The sequence below is a fragment of the Halichoerus grypus genome, chromosome 13, assembly GCF_964656455.1.
Source record: "Halichoerus grypus chromosome 13, mHalGry1.hap1.1, whole genome shotgun sequence".
In the NCBI taxonomy this organism is placed as follows: Eukaryota; Metazoa; Chordata; class Mammalia; order Carnivora; family Phocidae; genus Halichoerus; species Halichoerus grypus.
Genome location: NC_135724.1, coordinates 88,837,053 through 88,844,907, shown reverse-complemented (window position 1 = coordinate 88,844,907; position 7,855 = coordinate 88,837,053).

Genomic DNA, 7,855 nt, shown 5'->3' with positions numbered 1-7,855 from the left:
AGGGAGGCCTCAACGATGAAACCTCAGCCCCAACGAGGTGACCCTGAGGAATAACAGCCCATTAAAGGGGCCCCAGCACCCAGAGACAGAAGTGGACAGAGATGCCTCTGAATTTAAAACAATTATAAACAAGAGCACTTCAGCAAATCCAAATACAGCACATAATGAACTTTCCAGAGCTGAAATACATGATTTTCAAGATTAAGAAACTCATGAGTTATAAGTGAATAGGGACTCAGGCGTCTGGGTGGCTCAGTTGGTTAAGCGTCTGCCTTCGGCTCAGGTCATGATCTCAGGGTCCTGGGATCGAGTCTCTCATTGGGCTCCCTGCTCAGCGGGGAGTCTGCTTCTCCTTCTCCCTCTGCCTGCCATTCCCCCTGCTTGTGCTTTCTCTCTCTCTCTGTCAAATAAATAAATAAAATCTTTTTTTTAAATATACACATGTATACACATGTGACATTTTTTTTTTAAAGATTTTATTTATTTGACAGAGAGAGCAAGAGAGCCCAGGCAGGGGAGCAGCAGAGGGAGAGAGAGAAGCAGGCCCCCCACTGAGCAGGGAGCCTGATGCAGGGCTCGATCCCAGGACCCTGAGATCATGACCTGCCAAAGGCAGACACTTAACCGACTGAGCCACCCAGGTGCCCCCACATTGACATTTTAAATCTAAACGGAGCAGAATACACTGGGATTTGTGGAACAGGGAAGGACTCTTAAAACCAAGCAAAGATCCTCCAAGGGAATTCTTACAAATACTAGATTATCTCAGCCAAAACTGAGAGAGCAAGGTGGGGCATAAAAAGTGTCATGAGTCTCAGTAGGAAACACACATGGGGAAGGAAAGATGAGGAAGTGAAACTGTTCTAAAGGTCTCATCCTACTGGGTGAGGGAGAAGAGGAGGAAATAAATCAAGGAAATGGTTAGTTATGTGCCTCTGATTATGGGAGCAGGGAAGTTCGTCACGGAAGAGATACGGGGATCTTAACCAAGCCAGGGAACTCAGAAGCCAGGAAAGAAAAGATGGATATATTTCACTATGTAAACTTTAAAATGTTTTGTGTGACAAAGGATACCATAATACGGCAAGTTCAAGTGATGGAGCTGGAAAAATATTTGTAATATAAATAACTGTCAGCTACTGGAATTGGCTTATGATGTGCCCGGCACCATTCGTTGACTCTACGTGTATTAACAGTTTTGTGTCTACAGCAATGCTATGAGCAGGAATGGTGAAGACAATGATGATCACTCTTTTTTTTTTTCCTTTGGGGAGGGGCAGGGGCAGAGGGAGAGGGAGAGAGAGAATCCCAAGCCGACTCCACGCCCAGCACCGAGCCAATGCAGGGCTCGATCTCATGACCCTGAGATCATGACCTGAGCTGAAATCAAGAATCAGATGTTTACCGACTGAGCCACCCAGACACCCTGATGATCACTACTTTATCGATGAGTAAACTGAGGCCTAACAAGGTTAAACAATTGGCCAAGGTCACATGGCCTGTCGGGGCCTGAGTTCCGATGCGACCCTTGGCAGCCCTATCCAGAAAACAATGGCCAAATGGACGCTATATAAAGAGCTTTACAAATTGACCTGAACAAGACAAACAACCACTACAGAAACAGATTTAGATTATAGATAGACTGTTCATAGAAGAGCAAAATGAAATGGCTAGCAAATGTACAAAAACACCCTCAATTTCAACAGTGGTCAGAAAAATGCAAATTAAAGAAGCAATAAGACATGAGACTGACACAAACGGAGAAGAGAGATCTTGTCAAATGCTGGCAGGAATGTGGAGGAAAGGGCGCTCTCCCACATGTGGTGCTTACAGCCATTTGGGAAAGCTATCTGGCAACGTCTGTTAAAATTAAAATTAAACATACCCTTTCACCCACTGATCCAACTCCTGGGAATCTGGCCCAAAGAAATAAAAACACTAATACTCAAGGACAAGGATGTTTATTGGAGCATTGTTTTTTTGTGGCAGAAAACCTGTCACAAAGTGAATCCCCATTAAAAGGAAAGGGGATCCATTGCCTGAATTATGTTACATCCACTGTATACACATTTCAATAAAATAAAATCAATCAGGGTCAGCAACATGGCAGCCCACTGGCCCAAAGGGCTGGCTAATGTGCTTTTCGTGAGCCAGCAGTGTTTTTATAAATTCCTGCAGGCTTCTGAGTCTGTGACCCCCTGCAAATATTTCCATTAGACACAGAGCCTGCCCTCCATAGGGTCATGGTACATAAACAAATAGATGGTGTATGTGTGGTATTAGCATTTCATGGTGGGTGGAGGGGAGGTTGGCAAGCAAGTGGAGGGATCAGAACTCTGCTATGTTGCTGGTGAGATGTATAGTGATGCAGCCGCTGTGGAAAACAGTTTGGGAATTCCTCAACAGGTGAAACAACAGGTGACCCAGCATTGCCACTCCTGCAAACATATCCAAAAGAATTGAAAACGGGTGTTCAAACAAAAACTTGAACACAATATTCACACCAACACTATTCACGACAGCCAAAAGGTGAAAACAACCCAAATGCCCATCAATGATAAATGGATCAACAGATGTGGTCCATCTGTACAACGGAATACAATTCAGCCATAAAAAGGAGTGAAGCACTGACCATGGCACAATGTGGATGCACCTTGAAGACATGATGCTGAATGAAAAGACACCAGACACAGAAGGTTCCATATTGTTTGGGTCCATTTATAGGAAATCTCCAGAACAGGTCAATCCATAAAGACAGAAAGCCGATTAGAGGGGTCGCTAGGGGCTGGGGGAGGGCACAGGGGGAACGACTTTTCAGTGGGTATGGAGTTTCTGTTGGGAGTGATGAAAACGTCTTGGAACTGGGTAGGGTGAAATGGCTGCACAACATGGTGAATGTACTTAATGCCACTTTATTTTTTATTTTAAAGATTTTTATTTTTGTTTGACAGAGAGAGAGAGCACAAGCAGGGGTGGCAGCAGGCAGAGGGAGAGGGAGACGCAGGCTTCCCGCCGAGCAGGGAGCCCGATGCGGGGCTCGATCCCAGGACCCTGGGATCATGACCTGAGCCGAAGGCAGATGCTTAACGACTGAGCCACCCAGGCGCCCCTAATTTTATTTTCTTTAAGGAAAGGCAGACTACCACATGCAGCTCCTTTGGATGTGTCTGGAGTCTTGGAAGCTTGATTACCATACGCTCTCCTGCAAGTGGACCTTGAGAGCTTGTTTGAAGGCTCTAGCTGGGGATATCATTGGATATAATAATCATTATCCAATTGTAGTAGGTTGAATGGTGACCCCGAAAAAGATATGTTCCCCAGCCTAACCCCAGGCACCTTATTTATGAATGTGACCTATTTCGGAAAAAGGTCTTTGCAGATATAATTAAATTTAGGTCAACAACATGAAATCATCCTGGACTACCTGGATGGGTCCCAAATCCAATCACAGTGTCCTTATAGTAGACACACAAAGAGGAGAGACACAGAGGAGAAGGTGACATGAAGACAGAGGCAGAGAGTGGAGTGAGGCAACCACAAGCCAAAGAATGCCTGGAGCCACCAGAAGCTGGAAGAGGCACGGAGGGATTTTTCCTTAGAATCTCTGGAAGGAGTATGACCTGCCAAAACCTCAATTTCAGATTTCTGGCTTCCAAAACTGTGAAAGAATAAATTTCTGTTGTTTTAAGCCACCCAGTGTGTAGTAATTTGTAACAGCAGCCCTAGGAAACAAATATGCCAGAATAGAGTGCCTTTTTTTTTTTTTTTAAAGATTTTTTATTTATTTATTTGACAGAGCGAGAGAGCACAAGCAGGGGGAACAGTAGAGGGAGAGGGAGAAGCAGGCTCCCCGCCAAGCAGGGAGCCCGATGTGGGGCTCGATCCCAGGACCCTGAGATCATGACCTGAGCCGAAGGCAGACGCTTAACCATCTGAGCCACCCAGGCGCCTCCGAATAGAGTGCCTTTTTAAGCAAAACTTATGTACCAGGCCACCTCAGGGGCTGCCAGTCAGCCAATGGATGATCCCCGGGCATGCGTACCAATAGCTATTCTAATCAGCTGTAGCCAGAATGGGGACAAGACATGGTATTTGGGCCACAGACTTCTCTTCCAGCATAACACAGAGAAGAGTGACACGAGGGATTCCAATTCAGTTTTTAAAACTTCCCTGCTCTGGGATTTATGGGGTAAAACAATCATTCGTATTCAAACTTAGTTTGACTTCTCTCATGAACATTAAGCTGAAAATAAATAGATGCCCATTGTGCTCCAAATAGTGTCCCTGGAGTCTGCCCTTGGCCTTGCTGGCCTATTAAGGGACTTCCTTGACATCTCCTTGCTGTAACCGCTTTCCCCAAGCCACCACATTTGGTGAGAACTTGCAGCCTGTCTAACAGGTCTATTGTCAGGGAGGGTCTGATCAGAATCCTTCCTCTCTTCTGTACTTTCATAGGAGCCTGGGGTTTTTCTTCTTCATAGCATTTATCATAATGTGAATTAAGTAATTATCTGCACAATTACTTGTTTAGCTTCAGTCTCGTCCACCACACTGGAAGCCCCGTGAGGGCCGGAGCTGTGGGTCTCTGGCTTGCTCTCATTTCCACAGCGTCTTGCATACTGCCTGACACATAGTAGGTACACAACACACATTTGTGGAATAGAGGAATAAACGACTTCCATATCACGGTGGTGGAGGCAAAGGCAAATCTGGGTACACAAACCAAAATCTAGAAGACGATTAAATCAATGAAACACATTCTCCTTTGAAGCACACCCCCAGGGTCTCTACAAGGGTACCACAGGCAAGGCACACTCTGGATCCACCAGGGTCCTTCCTCTAGTATTTTTAAGGTCTCCTACTTCACATGGCCTTGATCCTCTGGCTGTTTGTTATGACTCTAGTTCCCACGCTTCTTCATTAAGACAACTGTTTATAGAACAGACAATCCCTGAAGGAAAGGTTGTTTGGCAGCTAGAACACAGAAGTTCACACCCTTGAACGGGATACAGATTTGCTCTAATATTATTGAGAGGAGTGGTTGGCAGAGAACTTGCTACCTGCGTCACGGTGTCCGTGCTCACAGTCACCACCTTCTGCAAATGGCCTTCCTCCCAGTGTCCGTGTCCTTCAGAGGTCACTGGGTTGAAAGCCAGCTCCAGGGTGTGAATCTTGTGAGGTTAAGCCAATCATGGTGGTCTTATTCTCCTTGCCAAGACATTGCTGTAGGTACGGAGCGGTGACACAGTTCTGACCAGTACGATGTGAGGGGGAGCCTTCTAGGGACACTTCTCTGAAAATTTCCCAGCAATGCCATTGCTGGGTATATGCCCCCCAAAATTGAAAATCAGTTACTCAAACAAATACATGTCTAAGCACATTCATGGCAACATTATTCACAATAGCCAAAAGGTGGAAATAACCCAAATGTCCATCAACAGTTTGATGGATAAACAAAGGGTGGTGGATCCATACCATAGAATATCATAAAAAGGAATGACATGCTGTTACAAGCCACGTTGTGGATGAACCACGGGAACATTAGACCAAGTGAAGAAAGCCACAGAGAGGGCCTCATATTGTATGATTCCAATTTTATGAAATATCTAGAATACGCACATCCTTAGAGACAGAAGGTAGATTAGTGGTTGCCCAGGGATCAGGGAGGGAGGAATGGGGAGTGACTGTTTAGTGGGAATGGAGGTCTCCTTTGGGGGAGATGAACATATTTTGGGACTAGAGAGAGGTGGTGGTTGCACAACATTGTGAATATACCAAATGCCACCTTTAAAGAAGGTTAATTTTATGTTGTGTGAATTTCACCTCAATAAAAAAAAAGGATTTGGGGGGGAAAAAAAGACTTTTGGGAAAATGCTTGCCTAGGGATGTAATGCTTGGAGCAGCTGAGCCCTTTTGCATTGTGAGGAGACAAACTAAGGACAAGCCAGCACAGTAGAGGATGGGCAAGTGGAAAAATGGAAAGAATCTGAGCCCTTGATTACATCATTGGCAAGTTGGGGGAACTTGGTCTCTATCTAGACTTCTGATTATGCAAGATATAAATGCCCTCTTTGCTTCCAGCCACATCTAGTTGGGTTTTCTATGACTTGTAGCCAAAGTCAGTATAGACTTCAAGGTTCTGAAAAAGCAAGGCAAAGACATTAATTTTATCCAAATGGGAGCAAGAATCACAAGGCTAACAGTGGCCACCTTCACACACTTTATGGGTGCTCTCATGGGAGAGAAAAGATGACGTCACGCATTCCTACGGCCAACGTGAAAGAAACACACCTCTTCAGCTTGTAGGTAAATAGCAAATGATGACAAATTCTTGAGAGCAGTTAATCCTCAGGGTTAGACAGAGAGAGAGAGTGTGTGTGTGTGTTCCTCAAGATGAACCCCAATCTCATCCTCCCTGTTGTCTCTAGCCAATCTTAGTATTTCAAGAACAGGATGGACTAGATTTAGGTGCAATCTTGAAATAATTACAGTTGTTGGCTCTGAGCACAACAGGCAAGATGGAACCACTGGCCACGCTGTGGTGTTTGTGTGGCTTCTCTTGGGATTTGAGAGCTTAGCATCTAACACTGACACGTGACCAAGCCTTATCAAAAACTCAGGCTTTCTCTTTCCAATCTATGTGGTGAAGGTGAACACTACCCTTTTGAAAAACAGGTTGACTTTTCTGCATCACTAGGTTGTGACCTGGGGAAAGCAGTGAGAGATAAGTAGTCCTGTCTCCACCGTCTTTCCTTCACTTTCCCATGGTTCTAGAAAGTCCTGGCATCGCCACCTTAGAAGGTTCCTGTTGGACTCCACACATAGAAAGCTTTCAGGAAAAGGATAATGCAGCTGGGTAGGCTTTTATAAAGGCATTTAAGGGCTAATATTAGGGATTAGTACTTGAAGGGTTGTTGGATTTGATCTGGTTCTTCCATAGTTCTTGGCACCTAGTCCTAAGTCATTGTGTAATGTGTAAACTATGAAAATAAATGACTTAAGTTGCCTACCATAAAAACCTGTTTCACAGCTGATGGATTAAAGGAAATAGGTCCTTTGCCTATGCTGATTGAGAGGCTACATTTATCTATAAGGATTGCAGGGAAATAGCCATGATGAAAAATGAATTAAGTTTTATCCCTCCGAGAATATCTGATAGGGATGTGGCATTACATTTCTCCCTGTTTTCACACCGTGATTTTTTTTTTTTAATTCAGCTAGGAATTCAGATAGTCAATGGGTCTTGTCTATAAAGAGGTTGAGTTGTTGATTCAAGAAGTCTTCAATCGCCTGGAATGTGAGGTATTTACAAAACAATGGGTAAGTGTGCTAAAATAAAAGGAAACAAAACACAAAATCTTGCTGACCTTCAGAGGACTGCCCGCAGGAGGTCACTGAGTTCTTGGAGTTAAATCTAGACCATTGGCGACGTCCTGGGGGGTTTGTCTGGGAGCCAGCTTCAAAGAAAGGAAGGGGATAGAGAAATAAAAAAGATTGTTCTTTGAGAATTGTCCTTCTGGTTACTCTTACCCACTGTTGAAACCTGTTGATTCCTTAGCTTTCCTATAGATTCGGTAGTGGGGTAATTAAAATGCACATGACATTGGTTCACAGGGCAAAAATGACAGGACCCAGAGCAGAGGGCTAGGTTCTGTTTTAAAAACCTGACACACTGAAATCTGTAATCATCAAGGAGGAAACATGCATGGTTTATTAATTAGAATCAGGGATGAAAATAAGTAAAGATATAGTCATAAAAATCCAAAGAAAGGAGGTTATGATCACCTTTCAAAAGAATATGGTTCCTGGGCTGTCCAGGCGGCTCAGTGGATTAAGCGTCTGCCTTCAGGTCAGG